The following is a 19,786-nucleotide window of genomic DNA, read 5'->3' as shown; positions in this document are numbered from 1 at the left end:
TGACTTAAGAAAGCAAGCGAGATGAGAAGAAAGAGGTGGATAAGGAAGGAAGGAGGCAGTTACAGGGACAGTTTTATAGAGATTGATTGCAGAGAAAACAAGCTAGACACAAAAGAGGATAGAACGAACCAGAGAATGAGAAGGAGCCAGATTAGAACATGTTGCCAGAGTTAGATTGAGGCCAAGCAAAGCAATTCAATGAGAAGCCAGATTGTATCAGCCTGTTTAGAGAGGAGTATGAGTTAGAATAGCTAAGTTGAACCAGCCATTCAGAGTTCAAAAAAAGCTAGAAAGGGTGAGTTTATTAAACAGTAAGCCTCTGAGATGACAATTACTGCATAAGTAACTCAGTATGTGTTGAAAGACATTGTGTTTGAGTGTACAGGTTGGGTTCTCTAATATGGAAAAGAAACAAAGGTGACTTAAACTGTATCTGCATGGTAGAGTGGGGTTGGAAAAAGAGAATCTCAAGCCAAGTATGGTGGCACATGCCTTAAATCCCAGCACTCGGGAGACAGAGACAGGCAGATTGATATGAGTTTGAGGCCAGCCTGCTCTACAAAGTGATTCCAGGACAGCCAAGACTACAAGAGAAATCCTGTCTTGAAAAAAAAAAGAAGGAAAAGGGATCTATGAGTTCTGTTATAGAGGTACAGTTCATAGGACATCATGGTTGAGGAAATACGGGCTGGAAAATCAGAGAAGTGTGTTTGAATGATAAGGTGTTTGGTTTTTTGGTTTTGGTTTTTTGAGACAGGGTTTCTCTATGTTCTCTATGTAGTTCTAGCTGTCCTGGATCACGTTGTAGACCAGGCTGGCCTTGAACTCAAAGAGATCATCCTGCCTCTGCCTCCTGGAGTTCTGAGATTACAGGCATGTGCCACCGCACCTGACTGGGTGGATCATACTTTAATAGTAAAACACAGACAAACAAATTAAAAAGCTGACGGCCACAGCAGAGTTGCTCAGAGACAAATTATGCTTTAAAAAATAACTTGGTTTTATTTTCACTGAAGGTCAGTAGTAAAATATAGGTCTTGTTATTAAAAAGTGGATGTGTCACAGAAAGGCTGCATTAGTTCACAGGGGAAATAAGAATGTGTTCATTTGGTAGTATAGCTACAAAGGATAAGGGTGAGGAGACCAAGAAGATGTAAGAAATTGGAATCAGAAGAAATGACGTGAGCATGATATTGGGAGCTAGTGATGGAGGGAAAGGCCAGGCTGCAGATGCAAAGTAGACATGGAACAGCAGACTAATGCTGTGTTTCCATTGTTCTAAGTAATATGCAACTATCTCCATTATTTTCAGTGTCACACATTCTACTTGGTGCTGTTGGTTCTTTGGAGTGGTAAAGAAAAAGAGAAGGGGATTTTGTCCAATTACAGATCCAAGGTAAGGGAAAGTGAAATGCAAAAGATAGGTATTCTCTTTCCATTTGGTAAAACTGAACCAATCATTCTGTGCCCATGGCCTGGCGAATACATAGTGCTCATGGCTTTGGACTGTTTTCTACATGTCAAAAATAATCCCTGACACTATGAGGTATAGAGCTACCTTACTAAAGCTGATGGCTTCTATACCTAAAGGAAGAGCTCAGAAGTGTGCAAGGTATCTTTTTTTTCTGTTGTGAAGAAACACTACAACCAATACAACTTATGAAAAAATTTTCATTGAGAGGATGTTTATAGTTTATGAGAATGAATCTAGGACAATTTTGACAGGCAGGGCTCTGGAACAATAACAAATAATTTTTATTTTGGAGCAACAACCTCAAGGCTGAGGGCATAGAGTAGAGAGTAGTGTGGGCCTTTGAAACATCAAAGCCCACCCCCAGTTATACACTTCTTCATCAAGGCTGAACTTTCTAACACTTTTCAAATAGTTCTACAAATTGGGGACCAAGCATTCACATATATGATCCTATGGGTCCTTCAAAGTACAAAACATGAAAACTGGAAAGGGAACCACAAAGTAGCAAATAGGGTTTGAGCCAGTTTTGCTAACGTTAAAGTCAAAACTGACACTATAGATACTAAGGTGCTTTAAGATGTTTAGATTACACAAAAAGAGAAATATCGAAACCAGTAAAAGAAAACGCCTATTAATTCTGGTTTGTCCTTCTCTCTTTGACCTAACCTCTTTGAACATAGTACATGAGCATCTTGGGACCCGCTCTTCATGGGTTCACGTCCTAGCTCTATCCCCTTCTCTGACTTCTGTATCTCAGCCTCTCCACAACAGTGATTCATTCTTCACAGCCTTTGCAGGAGCACTGAGTGACTTAATGTTTATAAAACTGGTAGGACAGCTCCTGCCCAGTGGTTGGTGCTTGTTATAAAATTAAAAACAAAGTTTTGGGGGTCCCTAATGATCTCCTAGATTTTATTCTTTTTTCCTGTAACATACATGACTTATTCCTTTTCTGACTCAAAAGGGAAAAATGCTCACTAAGATTGGAATAAAATCAGTTGACTGTATTTAACTTCTACAAAATGGTTGCATCTTTGGGGACCTAGAATAAATGACTTAAAGAAAAAATAATTGGGTTACATTGATCAGACATTGGGGTCACTCTTTTTTTCCCAGTGAGCAGGTTATTTTATTTGAAACATTATAAAGTCAGTGACTTACAAAATGGCATTTTACTCATGGAATGAGAAGGATGAACAAGCCTGGGAAGATGGCAGTTAACAGAACCAAGAGCTGTTTTCTGGACAGCATCCCTCATGTTACCCTGGTATTTACATTACAAGTAATGGTTCTACCTTAAATCTTTGAGGTTGTTTTTTTTGTTTGTTTGTTTGCTTGCTTGTTTTTTATGAACTTGAGATACAGAAAATGATTTGGATCAGGGTTCTCAGCTTTAATACAGTTCTTCATGCTGTGATGACCCACAACCATAAAATTATTTTTGTTGCTACTGCATAAATGATATTTATTTCATTTATGAATCATATTGTAAATATCTGTGTTTTACAATGTTCTTAAGTGACCCCTGAGAAAGGGTGGTTTGACCCCCAAAGGGGTCTCAATCCACAGGATAAGTAGGAACCACTGATTTAGATGATATACTTGATTGGATATTGATCATGGTATAATTTAGAATAATGATGAACTGAGAATGACTTAAGTACCTAACTATCCATGGGTCTAGTAAATACACTGTGGTAAAGTCACACAGGAAACAGGTCAGCCACGAAAATTCAAATTTCCGAAGAAATGTCAGTGACAATTCAATATATTTAGACTCAGCCAAATGCAAAACTGAATCAATTTATACAATCTCAACTTTGTGGAAATACAAACTCACAGAAAAAGCAGCTTGGAAGAATACATAAGGCAATACATCATTGCCTTGAGGAGATGCCCTATTGGTTGATTTTTTTCTTCATTATATTTACTAAGTATTCCATAATCCAGATGCTCCCTACCACCATCACATTTACCCCACTGCAAATTGCAAGACAAGAGACCTGGAAAAGAAGGACTACATGTTACTGCAACCATGGTCCCAAGCTGCCCTGAACTCCTTCCATCCTCCATCCTCACCACCTAGTTGACTCTTCTCTACCCATCAATCTTTCTTTGTGCTTAGTAGGAGAAATATAGATTATACATAAGTGAACATTAATTGCTTCAGATATGTAGATTTTTATATCCTCCACATTTCATGCTCCTTGATTGATGCTCAAGAAATGTGGCTTTTTCCTTCCTCTACATCTGTTGGAGGACAAACTAAGCCCATTCCTCTTCCTCACCATAAGAATTTAAGTATTTTGAATTTCTCTCCCCTAGGTCAGTACTCCAAGAAACACATAGTAAATTCAATACAATAGTGGAGCTCCTTTTCTCTAAGTATGATTCTCTGCCCACTGTGATTATCATGCAGTAGAGAGGTGTGTGGTGCCACAGGGCTATGGCAAGGACTTGAAATGGCTGGGATAGTGCACTGAGAAGGCTACTTCAAATTCAAAGACAAAAGATGCAGCCTGGGATCAAGAGCATCTAAATGTGTGTATGTGTGTGGGGGTGATAACTCTACATCTTAATAAAGCTAAAAGGTAGGTCTAGAAACAAATGTAAGCATAGACATATACAAAGGCATATATCTTGTGTTCTGAAGCCATAGAAGACATCTAGGCAAAGCAAAGGGAGGCAGTTAGCTGAAAGTTATGATGTAGCCCGTTGCAGGAAAAGTAGTGTGCTGGAGGCCCTGCCTGGATAACTCAGGACATGGGGAGAACTGTGAAGCTGATGGGCTGCAAAGTGGCTGGAATGTTATCAGCTTAAACCTTGTGAGGAGGGTGGCTTCTTTGTGTAGCTGTCACACCATTTGCCTGCCTTAGCACCTGGTTTCCCTCCCCAACTTGTTTTTCTCTCTTATTCTGGCTTGGGGGCCACTCTCATAGCCTAACCATCATGTCTTTTAGATCATTTATCTGTGCATATTTTCTCTCACTCAGGGTGTTGCTACCCCCAGAATCCCTTTGCCACATACTCTGCAATTCGATTACACCATGGAGTCATAATCTATTATAAAAGCATCTAGAGAGATTCACCACATTCCTTAGTCAGTTAAAAAAAATAGCTGAACCATGTAGGCTTTCATCTTTTTAAAATCTACGTGGGGTTCTTTATTGCCTCTACCTCCTTTCCAACCCATCAACCCCAGATAGGAGAGAAAGAAGGTTAGTAGTGACAGTGGAGGTAAACTGTTTTAGATTCAGGATTTCAGCAGCAAACGCAGCAGCAGAAACAAGCAGCAGCAATAAGAGAAACAGCAAGGACCAAAAGCAGCCTCTTAGAAGTTTGCTTCTGAGCATTTCTTTCTAGGAGTATCTTGAAAACATGATGCTATGCAAAGTATGCAAAAGTGATCTTTCTTTACTTTGGGGGGTATTTTTTACCCTTCCATAGTGGGTACAGAATGTTTTCAACTGGCAAAGGCCGTGCCTCCAAACAAGGCATTCCTTTCTACTGGACAAACATCACATCTCTCACAAGGCAGTTTCTACAGAGGATAGGACAAATATTACACAGCCTCACATGAGGTAGTCTGACATCTCACATGAGATCAAAATGAAAACATGTTTACATCCATTACAGAACCCATTTTTAATTTTGTAAGTGAAATGTGCTGTCTTCAAGCCAGGGCATGGTGGTACATACCTATAACTCAGGGCGCTAAGGTTGTAGGCTTATGATCTCAAGTCCAGCCTGGGCTATGCAGAAAGCCACATATCATCAAAACCAAGACAAAAACAAAATAAGCCAAATATTACATATTTCTCTCACATGTGGAATCTAGACATGTGTGTGTATGTGTTTATGTTATTAAAAAAAAGACCATGAAAAGGGACGAAGAGATTTTAAGGTGGAGAAAGACATTAATGAAATATATATGACATATGACATTTTGTTTCCAAATGCTGATTTCAATGCCTTGAGATCTGGTTACTACCTTGCCATGGGCATTGTTATGGATGTTGAACTATCTCCTGTAACCATGTGATGATAAGGAATGTACTCAATTTTCCCTGATTGGGTAAATAAAGATGTTGAAGCTTATGACTGGGTAAAAGAGAGGGAGCGGAGATTTAGGTGTGAGGACATGGGGTTGATAGAAGGAGGGGAAGCAAAAAGGAGAGGTGCAGAAGAAGGAGCAAATGGAGAGAAAGCTGGAGAGAGAGAGAGAGAGAGAGAGAGAGAGAGAGAGAGAGAGAAAGGAGGCCATACGGCAAGACAGCAATGAGCATGTGGCTGTAAGGACAGACTGATGGAGTCATCAGATTGGAAAGTAATTGCATCTTTTTTTTTCTTTTTTATTAATTTATTCTTGTTAAATTTCAAAGGTTATCCCATCCCTTGTATCCTCCCATTCTTCCCTCCCTCCCATTTTTCCCTTATTCCACTCCCCTATGACTGTTCCTGAGGGGGATTACCTCCCCCTGTATATGCTCATAGGGTATCAAGTCTCTTCTTGGTAACCTGCTGTCCTTCCTCTGAGTGCCACCAGGTCTCCCCCTCCAGGGGACATGGTCAAAGGTGAGGCACCAGAGTATGTGAGAAAGTAATACCCCACTCTCCACTCTACTGTGGAGAATGTTCTGACCATTGTCTAGATCTGGGTAGGGGTTTAAAGTTTTACAGCCTGGCTGGTGCCTTAGTTTGAGCGGGACCCGTGGGCCCAAATCTACCTGTCAAAATGTTCTACTTGTAGGTATTTAGGACCATCTAGATCCTTCTTCTCTGCTATTCTCCCATGCTTCTCTCATCTAGAGTCCCATTAGGATGTCCTCCCTTCTGTCCCAGCTTCCTTAAGTGAAGGCTTTCATGGGACATGCCCCTTGGGCTAATATGCAGATATAAATGAGTATATACCATTTGAACTTTCTGCTTCTGGGTTAACTCACTCATTATGATCATTTCTAGCTCAATCCATTTATCCACAAATTTCGGGAATTCCTTGTTTTAAATAGCTGAATAGTATTCCATAGTGTATATATACCACAGTTTCTTTATCCATTCTTCTACTGATGGACACTTAGGCTGTTTCCATGTTCTGGCTATTATAAATAAGGCTGCTATGAACATGGTTGAGCAAATTTTCTTGTTGTCTGCTGGAGCATCTTCTGGGTATATTCCAAGGAGTGGAATAGCTGAGTCTTGAGGAAGCCCTATTCCCATTTTTCTGAGATAGCACCAGATAGATTTCCAAAGTGGCTGTACTAGTTTGCATTCCCACCAGCAATGAAGGAGTGTTCCTCTCTCCCCACATCCTCACCAGCATGTGGTGTCGCTTGAATTTTTGATCTTAGCCATTCTGATGGGTGTAAAATGGAATCTCAGAGTTGTTTTGATTTGCATGTCCCTGATGATTAAGGAGGTTGAGCATTTCTTTAAGTGTTTCTCAGCCATTTGATATACCTCTGTTGAGAATTCTCTGTTTAGTTCCAAGCCCCATTTCTCAATTGGGTTATTTGGTTTGGTGGTGTTTAATTTCTTGAGTTCTTTATATATTTTGGATATTAGACTTTTGTCAGATGTAGGGTTGGTGAAGATCATTTCCCAGTCTGTAGGCTGTCACTTTGTTCTATTGACAGTGTCTCCTGTCTTACAGAAGCTTCTCAGCCTCATGAGGTCCCATTTATTAATTGTTGACATTAATGCCTGGGCTGTTGGTGTTCTGTTCAGGAAGTTGTCTCCTGTGCCAATATGTTCCAGACTCTTCCCCACTTTTTCTTCTAAGTGACTTAGTATCTCTGGTTTTATGTTGAGGTCTTTAATCCACTTGGATTTGAGTTTTTACAAAGTGACAAATATGGGTCCAGTTGCATTTTTTTACACATAGACATCCAGTTAGATCAGCACCATTTGTTGAAGATGCTATCCTTTTTCCATCGAATGGATTTGGCTTATTTGTCAAAAATCAAGTGACCATATGTGTGTGGATTCATATCTGGGTCTTCGATTCAATTCCACTGATCAACCAGCCTGTTGCTGTGCCAGTACCATGCTGTTTTAATTACTATTGCTTTATAGTACAGTGTGAGATCAGGTATGGAGACTCCTCCAGAGCAACTTTTATTGTACAAGATTGTTTTAGCTATTCTGGGTTTTTTGTTTTTCCATATGAAGTTCAGAATTGAACTTTCAATGTCTTTAAAATTTGTGTAGGTATTTTGATAAGGATTGCATTGAATCTGTAGATTGCTTTTGGTAGGATGACCATTTTTACTATCTTAATTCTCCCAATCCATGAGCAAGGAAGATCATTCCATCTTCTCATGTCATCTTCAATCTCTTTCTTCAAGTTTTGAAATTTTTTTCAAACAAGTCCTTCACTTGCTTAGTTTGAGTAACTGCTAAATATTTTATATTGCTTGTGGCTAATGTGAAAGGTGTGGTTTTCCTAATTTCTTCCTCTGCAAGCTTGTCATTTGTGTATAGGAAGGCTACAGACTTTTTTGAGTTAATTTTGTATCCAGCCTATTTGCTGAAGGTGTTTATCAGCTGTAGGAGTTCTCTGGTGGAATTTTGAGGGTCACTTATTTAGAGTATCGTATCATCTGCAAATAGGGATAATTTGACTTCATCCTTTTTCATTTGAATACCCTTGATCTCCTTTTGTTGTCTTATTGCTCTGGCTAGAACTTCGAGTACTATATTGAAGAGATAGGGAGAGAGTGGGCAGCCTTGCCTTGTTCCCGATTTTAGAGGAATTTCCTTGAGTATCTCACCATTTACTTTGATTTTGGCTATTGGCTTCCTATATATAGCCTTTATTATGTTGAGGAAAGTGCTTTGTATTCCCGATCTCTATAACTTTAAACATGAATGGGTGTTGGATTTTATCGAATGCTGTCTCTGCATCCAAAGAGATGATCATGTGGTTTTTTATTTTCAGTTTGTTTATATGGTGGATTGCATTGATGGATTTCCGTATATTAAACCATCCCTGCATGCCTGGAATGAAGCCTACTTGGTCATGATGAATGATATCTTTGATGTGTTCTTGTATTCGTTTTGCAAGTATTTTATTTACTATTTTTGCATCGATGTTCATAAGAGAAATTGGTCTGAAATTCTCTTTCTTTGTTGAGTCTTTGTGAGGTTCAGGTATCAATGAGACTATAGCCACATAGAATGAATTTGGTAATGTTCCATCCCTTTCTATCCTTTGGAGTAGCTTGAAGAGTATATATATAAGCTTGCCCTTGAAGGTCTGGTAGAATTCTGCACTGAAACCATCTGGCCCTGGGCTTTTTTTGGTTGGGAGACTATCAATGATTGCTTCAATTTCTGTAGGGGAAATGGGACTATTTAGCTTGTTTATCTGTTCTTCACTCAACTTTGGCAAGTGAAATTGATCAAGAAAACCCTCCATTTCCCTTAGACTTTCAAATTTTGTGGCATATATGCCTTCAAAGTAGGGTCTTATGATTCTTTGTATTTCTTCAGTGTCTGTTGTTATGTCTCCTTTTTCATTTCTGATTTTGTTGATTTCAATACTGTCTCTCTGCGTTTTAGTTAGTTTGGCTAACGGTCTGTCTATCTTGTTGACTTTCTCAAAGAACCAGCTCTTGGTTTTGTTGATTCTTTGGACTGTTTTCTTAGTTTCTAATTTGTTAATTTCAGCCCTGAGTTTGATTATTTCCAGAAGTCTACTCCTTTTGGGTGTTTCTGCTTCTTTTTTTCTACGGCTTCCAGTTGTGTCATTAAGGTGCTTATGTGTGATGCTTCCAATTTCTTTTTAAAGGCACTTAGTGCTATGAATTTTCCTCTTAGCACTGTTTTCAATGTATCCCACAAATTTAGGTATGTTGTTCCTTCATTTCCATTGAATTTCAGAAACTCCTTGATTTCTTTCTTTATTTCTTCCCTGACCCAGGTTTCATTTAGCAGAGTTGTTTAGTTTCCACATACGTGTAGGCTTTTTGTTATTTTTGTTGTTGTTGAATTGCAGCCTAATCCCATGATGATCTGATAGGATACAAGGTATTATTTCAATCCTCTTGTATCTGTTGAGGCTTTCTTTGTGAACTACGATGTGATCAATTTTGGAGAAGGTTCCATGGGGTGCAGAGAAAAAGGTATATTCTTTCTTGTTTGGGTGCAAAGTTCTATGGATATCTGTTAGATCCATTTGACCCATGGCATTGGTTAATGATGTTATTTCTCGGCTTAGTTTCTGTTTCCATGACTTGTCCTTCAGTGAGAGTGGGGTGTTAAAGTCTCCCACTATTATTGTGTGGGGATCGATGTGTGGTTTAAGTCTTTTTAGAGGATCTTTTACAAATGTGGATGCCCTTGTATTGGGAGCATAGATGTTCAGAATTGTGATGTCATCTTGGTTGACTTTACCTTTGATGAGTATGAAGTGTCTGTCCTCATCCATTTTGATTAATTTTGGATGAAGGTCTATTTTGTTCAATATTAAAATGACTATGCCTGCTTGCTTCTTGTGACCGTTTGCTTGGAATATTTTTTTCCAACCTTTTATCCTGATGTAATGCCTATCATTATGAGTGAGATGTGTTTATTGAATGCAGAAGAATGTTCGATCCTGTTTATGCACCCATTCAGTTAGTCTGTGTCTTTTTATTGGGGAATTGAGACCATTGATGTTGAGAGATATAAATGACCAGTTTCTGTTAGGAGTCTTAATTTCAATGTTGTTTTCAGTCGAGCATTTGTGTAGTTGTGTTTTTGCCATGTATAGTTATGTATTTCCTGAGTAGTTTTGGTTGTAGCTTGACCCTTTGGGATGGAGTTTTCCTTCTAGTACCTTCTGTAAAGCTGGATTTGTGGATAGGTACTGTTTGAATTTGGTTTTGTCATGGAATATTTTGTTTTCTCCATCAATGGTTATTGATAGTTTTGCAGGGTAAAGTAGTCTGGCCTGACGTCTGTGGTCTCTTAGGGTTTGCAGGATCTCTGTCCAGGCCCTTCTAGCTTTGATTGTCTCTGCTGAGAAGTCGGGTGTAAATCTGATAGGTTTGCCATTAAATGTTATTTGGATCTTTTCCCTTGCAGCTTTTAATATTTTTTCTTTGTTCTGTATGTTTTGTGTTTTGATTATTATGTGAAGGGCAGTTTTTCTTTTCTGGTCAATTCTATTTGGCATTCTGTATGCCTCTTGTATAGGCATCTCTTTCTTTAGATTGGGGAAATTTTCTTATATGATTTTGTTGAGAATAGTTTCTGGACCTTGGAGTCTGATATCTTCTCTTTCTTCAATGCCTATTATCCTCAGATTTCTTCTTTTCATGGTGTCCTTAATTTCTTGGATGTTTTGTGTCAGGAGTTTCCAGATATGGCATTTTCTTTAATGGTTGCTTCAAGATCTGTGATTGTATCTTCTAGACCTGAGATTCGTTCTTCCATCTCTTGGATTCTGTTAGAAAAGCTCACCTCTGTGTTGCTCGCCTTCTTCTCTGAGGTCTCCCGCTCTCGTTTTTCTTCTGTCTGTGTGTTTATCATTGAATCCATTTTCATCTTCATATCTAGAACAGATTTTTTGATTCCTTTCATCAGATTTTTTGTATATTCGTGAGTTTCTTCCATTGTCGCTTTATAGGTCTTCAGATCTTGAACCATTTTATTTATTTCTTTCATCTGATTGTTTACATTTTCCTGAAAACTTTCCAGTTCCACTCTATGTGCTTCTTTTATGTCTCACACCTGCTTGGCTGTGTCTTTCTGCTTTTGATTTTGAATTTTATTTGTTTCCTCCATTATCATCCTCATTACCAAGGATTTGAGGTCATTTTCTTGTGTTTCCGTTGTGTTTGAGTTCTCTGGGTTGTTTTCTTTGGGATAGCTGGAAACTGGAGATGATATGTTGTTTGGGGGTTTTTTGCATATACTTTTATGCTGCCCTTTAGACATCTTGCCATCTCTGTTTTTGTTGGGTAACTTCCAGATTTGGGTGGAGGGAGTCTGATGATAGATTCACTTGTTTTCTCACGATTTCCGTAGGCTGGAAGCTCTGATACTTCACTGGTTTGGGTGTCAGGAGGTTAGCCCTGTCGTTTTGGGCTCTCACAGCCAGTGATCCTCAGCTCCTTTTTGCTGTGGGTCCTGCAATCATTCTGGGTCTCTGAATGAGTGTTGGATCAGGCCAAGATATCCACAGCCTTTCGGGTCCCCTGCCAAGTCCAGCCAGGGGTACTGGGCCAAAACCACGCGTCGAGCTCAGCTAGATTCTCAGGGCCTGAATCGTCTGCCACAGCAGGAGAACTGCGGCTGCACTGAGCTGGTGCCTAGGGTGGAACTGAGCACTCTGCCCAGCCGGTGTCACAGCAGGGAAACTGCGGCTGTGCTGAGCAAGCACCTAGGGTGGAGCTGAGTGCTCTGCCCAGCTTGAATCTCAGCAGGAGAACTGTGGCTGCACTGATCTGGTGCCTAGGGTGGAAGTGAGCACTCCACCCAGCCGGTGTCACAGCAGGAGAACTGCGGCTGCGCTGAGCTGGTGACTAGGGTGGAAGTGAGCGCTCTGCCCAGCTTGTGTCACAGCAGGGGAGCTGTGGCTGCACTGAGGTAGTGTCTCGGGCAGAATTGCTTGCTGAGCTGAGCCAGTGTCTCCACAGCACAGCACACTGAGCATACCCGGGACTCTGGGGCTGAACTGTCTGCCAAGTCCAGTTTGGGTCTCAAGGCACCACGCAACCCAAATCCTGTCCAGACTCCCCTCTCCTGCAGCAACTCCCACTGTCCACCACACCAATCACCTCCACTGGAAGGCTCTGAGCTGCAAACCTCAGCCACAGCCACTGGTGCCGCTGGTGACACTGCTGTCTCTGCTGCTGCTGCTCTGATCCGAGAAAATCTGTGCTTCTCACATGTGCAGGGGCAAGCAGGTCCTCCGCACCCTGGTCCCTCCGAACCGTGGAGCACTCCTGCTGCAGTGGAGTGGTGACCTTGGTGTTCCTGGCTCAGAAATCTGTGCAATTCCCTGAATTGTTCACTGGAGCTTCCAAACATGGTCCACACTGCTCGCCGCCATCTTGGATCCTCGCCGCATCTTAGATCTTTTGTTTTTAATAGTAATTGCCTTTTATGTGGCTTGTAAAGGTACTGGGATTAGAGTAGCTCCGAATCTGCCCAGCATAGTGCCTATGGTTTGATAATCAATCATCCTTTCTCTGCATCAATCACTAGGGAACTAGCTGGTTAAAGAAAACTGCTACCATAATAATTTAATGTATTAATTAATACATAACTGCTCTCATCTTTCTAAACATGAGGGCATAAAGTTGGTCTGTTTGGGAGAAGGAAGGGGATCAATAAGTAGAAAGTAGGGGAAAGGACAATATGGATTAAAAAGAATGAAGAATAATGACATACATATGTGAAAAAACCATAACAAAACCCACAAGTTTTGTGCTACGTTTAAGAATTAAGTTTAAATGGAGTTATCAAGGCCAGCACGATGGTGCACCTGTAATACCAGCATTTTAGAGGCTGAGGTAGAAGGACAGCCATGGATTGGAATCCAGTCTGTGATGCATAATGAGACCCTGTCTCAGGCCCACCCTTTGATAAGCCAGCTAAAGGGCCTCTCTTTTCTTCTGACCCAAAGCTGAGAGACTTTTTTTAGATGTTTGAATGAATTTTCCCTAACCAGAGAGCTATACTATTTTAAGTCTTGTTTCATAGATCAAATAGGTCTGGATGCTGAAGTAGCTACAGATATCTTTTTTTTTTCTTTATTTGAAAAGCCTCATAGGCATCTGGTAGATAGAGTGACTCATATTGAGCCAGACATAGGCTACTCTCTTCTTACCGATTTTGACACCCAGGAAAACTATGAGAGAAGAGACAGCAATACTTCTGCAAAAAGACTAAAAGACTGGGGAGACAAGGGATCAAAAGTTATGTGTCCAAATAACCTTGAATAAGAAGAAATATGCAGAAATGAATAAATATGAGCTACTATTTTGGTAAAATCAGAAAGCATGTTTGTACCAAAGATGGATTGGCCTGTGGGGGACATTGATCAGCTGAGAGCTAGACAGAGGTGAGATGGTTTTAACCTAGGATGGGTTTGAGAGCAGAATCAGGAAAATTGGTATTGGAAATCAAGGGATGAAGACATTGATTGATGATGGGAGAGAGAGTGACTTACCCAAACTGGGGACATTTCTAAACAGGTGGCCACCTATAGATTTCCTATGAGGTGTTTTGAGTCTTCAGGAAGAATTTGGTAATTAGCTGGCACAGTAAAATAGAACCACTGAATATTCTGACATCTTCATTTAAAAAAAAAAACAAGCCTACTTTCTGGTTACAAAGTAGAACACAGAGATAAAAATATTAAGAAAAAATTATCTAATCATATCATCAGAAAAAAACATGGAGGGCCTTATAGAGAATGTGTTCATCTTAGTTTCATCTGTGCATAATAAGCACCCTCAATCTTTGCCCCACTTAGGAACTTATCTGAAGTATTCTATGATATATAGCCTTTCTTATTAAAAAACATAGTGGTGATAATCTGTAACTTCATATTCAATGACTACATAACCTTCAATCATGCAGATTCAGAATAATTTGCTTAATCTCCTATGGATTAAAGGTTTTTAATTTTGCATTTGAAATATTTATAAACAATATTACAGTGAAGCATTTGCCAATAAGACCAGGTACCCAACCATGGTGATTATTTTAAGATAAATAACCAGAACAAACAGCATGCACACTTTTAAGGAATTTGAATAGGATTCAAGTTTCCTTTATAAAGGTCATACCAATTTATATTCCTGTATCATGCTGTCTTTCCAGTGTGTCAATAAAGTGTACTTTTAAAGATATTAATTCAGAGGAACACTGTTCATGCTAATCAGGCAATTTTGAGAATGTCAAAACTTTGCCATTCTAGTTTCCATCAATACTTTGCTTTTCCCACATTCTTCTCTCCTCCCCTCTTGTTTTCTCTTTAGCATTATGTGGGTGACCATGCTGCATGGAATTCCTAGCTATATTTTGAGGTAAGAAATGTGTTTTATTTAGTTTATAATTTTCTTTACTCACTGAAGACTAGCACAGATTGTGTGTATAGTAAGAGGAGCAGTAGTAGGAGCAGGAGCAGTAGTAGAAGTAGATTAGTTAAATAGTTGCTAAAGTAAATTAAATGAATTCAAGTGTTTAATTTGGAACCAAAGTAACACAAGAGATAGAAAGTGACTCAGTGCAAAAAAGATTCTGCAAATTATAAGAAGAGGAGAAGCATAAAAGTAACTTGGCAGGAATCCCTGCCTGGAATTGGGGAGGTGGCGCATGTCTAAGAGTTGTTCTCACATATGACCCAGAATTTGGTTCCCAGCACCTACACTGAGTGTCATGCCAGGTTCAATGTAGTGCAAATGCTTCTTACCAACACATATAAACACAAAATTAAAATACAAAATAATATAAAACAATCCAAACAACAACAACAACAAAACCCTCTGTCCTTAAGCTTCTAACAAAGTCCTTATTGATGTTGCCCATGTTATATGGTTAACAACTCCTTGAACCTTCCTTTGTCTTCTTTCTTCCCTTCTTCCTTCCTGTCTGCCTTTCCTCTCTCTTTCCTTCCAACTTAACTTAGGAAGCCTATTGAGCACTGAGCACATCAGTAAAATAACCCAGGTGCCACAGTAAAGTACCCATGATAAATCAGGTCCCCTGCCTACAGAAATCAATTACACCCAGTTGGTGATTTCTCAGAGCTCACAGCCCCATGCCGAAGAGACACCATAGACAAATAATTCTACTTCCTATGGCTCATGCTCTGCATTCCAGTCTTATGCAAGCCGGTGAGCACTAGGTGTTCTCTCTCTCTCTCTCTCTCTCTCTCTCTCTCTCTCTCTCTCTCTCTCTCTCTCTCTCTCTCTCTCTCTCTCTCTCTCTCTCTCTCTCTGTGTGTGTGTGTGTGTGTGTGTGTGTGTGTGTGTGTAGGGGAAGGTAGGTTTCAAGACCAGATAGTTTTTAATCTATGCTTTATTTTAGTTATATATGTTGGCATATAAGCAGCTTCAATGTTGGCACATGAGTGGCCTGCCTCTAGACTGCCTAGCAACCTCTGACATCATCACCTGCTACCAGAAGTGTGTCAGACTATAAAAGGGCCAACCTGACACCCTATATCTCTCTTACTTCTGCACTCTCTTACTTTTTCTCTCTTACTATCTTACTCATCTCTCTGTCCCCCTGGGGTACTCCCCCTTCCTTCTCTCCCCATGCTTCTACAATTAATCTTGTATAATATGTGTTGTATGGAGCATGTTTAACAATATGATCCTGAGCCACCTTGCATTTCTGTATACCAAATTAATGTACAGGAAAAATGAGCTGTACTCATTTCATATTTTCCAGATAACACTAGTTGCTGCTAGCAGTGCAGAACAGATTCACATATAAGGAGGGGTTGGAAAAATGTTATGGTATCCCTGGGCAAAAAAAAAAAGTGAGAAAATTAATTCCATACTCTATGAACAGCAAGTACAAGCTGGAAGCAGTACAGATACTTGTTCTGTTTGAAAAATTGTAGGCATTTTGCATTGTGGTGCCATGAAATGGTAGAAAAGAAGCAAGGAATGAAAAGCAAGTTGTGGGAAAAAGCAGTTAGGGTGCCTTGTAAACTCTAAAGGAGATCATGCTTTTACCTATTATTGCTGTGCAATATACAGCTATCAGTTTACGTGTCACACTAGCCACAGTTCATAAGATCAGTAGCTACAGGCACTGGTGGCTGTAACATTGTATCATGAAGACACAGACTATTCATATCAACATAAAGAATTCTATTAGGAAATGCAGCCTAAGAGTGTGTCACTTTAGATGTGTGTGTGTGTGTATACACAAACATAATACATATATACATGTATATACTCACTTTCACATTGGCCACTAGTGTTGTGATAAAACTTTTTTCCTGGGGAGATGAAACACAGGTCCACTCACCCCATATAAGAAGTCCATGACAGGCCAAAGCACAAATGCCACTAAAGTTCAAATTGGTGAACCAATGTGTTTTACTGGTGTTACTTACAGAAGTATGGATGAAGGATTACTCAGAAGAGCAGAAATGACTCAGAGACATCTACATCACCAAAGCCCATCCAAATCTGGGTGGCAGCTCATAAATTTGGGATTCTAGAGCATACTGCACATCCTGTAGGCAGCTCAACAGTTTGGAGAGTGTTCTTTCCAATTAACTCTGACTTAAATCTCTCCCAGGCAGCTTGGCTAGTTCTGCTTCTTTACACAACTGGTGTGGTCTCAGATTTTTCTTTGAAGCTTGGATTGTCTGAAAGTGACTTTCAGCAGCCTTATTGTTTACTCTTAAGAGAGAAGGGCCTAATGAATCTGGTCAGTTTCAGGGACTTCCTGAATCTATTTTGATTCGTCTCCCTTCCTGCTTAAGGAGTTTCCTGGCAGGCTGGAATGTTTCAATCTTGGAGGATACTGTTACACAGCAACTAGTTAGACAACAAAATCTCAGGCCTGCCTCAAGTCCTACACTTACTGTCTTCATTTGAATAAATGGCAGTGCCCTTCATTCTGATGATGGTAAATGCAGAAGCCTGAGAAATGAGTGAGAAGCCATGGAGTGGGTTAAGTAGAAACACCATGGTCAAAATCATATTGCAGAAGTTTGCTCTAGTAAAAGAATGAGTGGTAGGAAGGCCAGATCAGAGGAAGAGGAATCAGACAGGAAATGATGTGTATTTGAAGAGCTGGGTGTACTAGAACATGAAGAGGAGAGGAGAGGAAAGAAGAAGAAGAAGGAGGAGGAGGACGAGGACGAGGAGGACGAGGAGGACGAGGAGGAGGAGGGCGAGTGAGAGGGAGAGGGAGAAAGAGAGAGAGAGAGAGAGAGAGAGAGAGAGAGAGAGAGAGAGAGAGAGAGAGAGAGGCTTTTAAACAAACTAAAATACACATTTCTTCCGGGTAACATCAGCCAAACTGAGCAGTGAGGCTAGATCTATGTTCTCCTCTTGTATTAGTCAGGCTTGTTAGAGGAACAGAGATTATAGAATGCACATAAAGATTTATTAGAATGGCTTCTAAGATGTAGTTGAGCTAGTCCAATAATGGCTGTCTCCCATAAGATGGCTTAAGAATCTAGGGGTTGTTCAGTTGGAGAATGAGCTGTCCATCTGAACAGGGAGGGCTAGGTTCACTGCATATTTTGTCTTTCATTGGTACATCCATTTGTACAGGTCCCCTGGGTCCAGATCTGCCAGCCTTGATGGTCCCCCTGTGGGGCTCCTGAACCTTCCAGGTCCTTCCATCCCCCCACCCACAGAGACACTTTCATACAACTCTCAGCACTCCACTCAGAGTTTGGCTCCAGGTTCAGAATCTGTCCCTATCCCTCGCTGAGTAGAGTCTCTCAAAGGACTTCTACGTTGGGCTAATATCCACTTATAAATGGGTATATACCATACATGTCTTTCAGGGTATGGGTTACCTCACTCAGGATGATCTCGACTCTGAGATTGCATATTACAGCTATCCTAATGTCTAAGACATCAAAAACTTGAGTGACAGCACATGCTGGCAAGGATGTGGAGAAAGTGGAACACTCCTCTGTTGCTGGTGGGAGTGCAAAGTTGTACAACCACTTTGGTAATCAATCTGACACTTTTCCAGAAAAGTAGTAATGGTGCAAGTGCAAGACCAAGCTATACCATTCCAGGGCATATGCCTGAAAGATGTTCGGCAATATAACAAGGATATTTGATTAACTATGTTCATAGCATCTTTATTCATAATAGCCAGAATCAGAAACAACATAAATGTGCCTCAACTGAAGAATAGATAAAGAAACTGTAGTACATTTACACAATGGAATGCTACTCAACTATTAAAGAAAAGGAAATCCTTAAATTTTCAGGAAATGGATGGAACCAGAAAAGACTACCAAAACTCTTTTAGTTGATGTTATAATCATAATAAAAATTGTGAAAACACAATATTTGTACTAATACATTCTTAAGAAAATATGATAGAAACACTCGTGTCATTTATAATCCTTATCTCTGTAACTAGTCACGTGGTCTTAGCTAATATTCATAACCACTTTCATCTTCTACCCATTCTGTATTTCCACCACTCTTGGTTCCTTTCCTGGAGAAAAGACCTCTGTGGCTCTGGAGGATCCACACCTCTGGCTCCTAGCCCAGGGGCTTTCAGAAAATAAATATCATACCTGAGTGTACAAGGCAGTGTGGTAGCATTACCACAGTGAGTGGTGTGGAAGGCTTTCACTACACAGATTAAAAATACTAATTTAAGCATTGCATTACCACTAGAGGAGCAGTTGTTTGCAGAACATTATATGCTTTAAACAGAAAAGGCAGAAAGTGACTGGCATGAGTGAGTAAAGATCAGCCCTGGAAGGGTCTCATATCATACTAACAGGAAGTCCTCCTCTGTGCAGGCCCTGTTTCATTTCCCATCAGGAAAGTCATTAAACTAATTGCTTTAACCAGGGCTGTATTTCATCTGCATAACACCCACAATTTTGGGGTTTGAATACAATTGCAGTAAATTATACTAATCACAGGAAAACTTCATTAAGCCAATATAGGTTTATTCAAAGAGTGTAGTTTTAAGCAATCAGCATTCTCTAAATGAAATGATGCTTTTTCATTTTTATAATAAAGGGTATTGGATACTTCAAAATCAGCTATTTGCGTTCTCTCTCTCTCTCTCTCTCTCTCTCTCTCTCTCTCTCTCTCTCTCTCACACACACACACACACACACACACACATACACACACACACACAAATACACACACACAAACACACACACACAAAATCATGAAAGTTTTTAAATAAAAAGTTTTTATTTATTTATTCACTTTACATCCTGATCACAGAACCTCTCCCTTCTCTCCTCCCAGTCCCGCCCTCATACAACCTTCTCCCCACTCCCTGCCCCCTTCTCCTCAGAGAAGAGGAGCTATACTTCACCCTACCACCATCATGGGTACCAACCCACCACAGCACATCAAGTTGAAGCAGTCTCCTCTCCAACTGAGGCCAGACAGAGCAGCCCAGTTAGGGGAAAGGGGTCCAGAGGCAGGCAGCAGAGTCAGAGACAGCCCCTACTCCAATTGTTAGGGAACTTACATGATGATTAAGCTGTACACCTGTCACATATGTGTAGAATGCCTATGTCCAGCCCATGCATGCTCTTTCATTATTGGATCAGTCTTTGTGTCCCCATGGACCCAGGTTAGTTTACTCTGTAGGGTTTGGGGTTTTTTTTTGTAAATTATTTTC

General features: G+C 40.2%; 1 long non-coding RNA gene across 2 annotated transcripts in view; it reads left to right on the top strand.

The window, feature by feature from the left end:
- Window positions 1–19,786, top strand: part of LOC311580102 — a 35,475-nt gene that overhangs the window by 10,056 nt on the left and 5,633 nt on the right. For both annotated transcript variants that reach the window (XR_014773364.1, XR_014773365.1), the window contains exon 2: window positions 1,313–1,396. This is a non-coding gene — a long non-coding RNA (uncharacterized lncRNA). The remainder of the gene's footprint in view (window positions 1–1,312; window positions 1,397–19,786) is intronic.

This window comes from Acomys minous, assembly GCF_964271855.1.
Source record: "Acomys minous genome assembly, chromosome: 12".
NCBI lineage: Eukaryota > Metazoa > Chordata > Mammalia > Rodentia > Muridae > Acomys > Acomys minous.
Note: the sequence above shows the minus strand (reverse complement) of the source record. Positions and strands in the feature narration are given on the sequence as shown.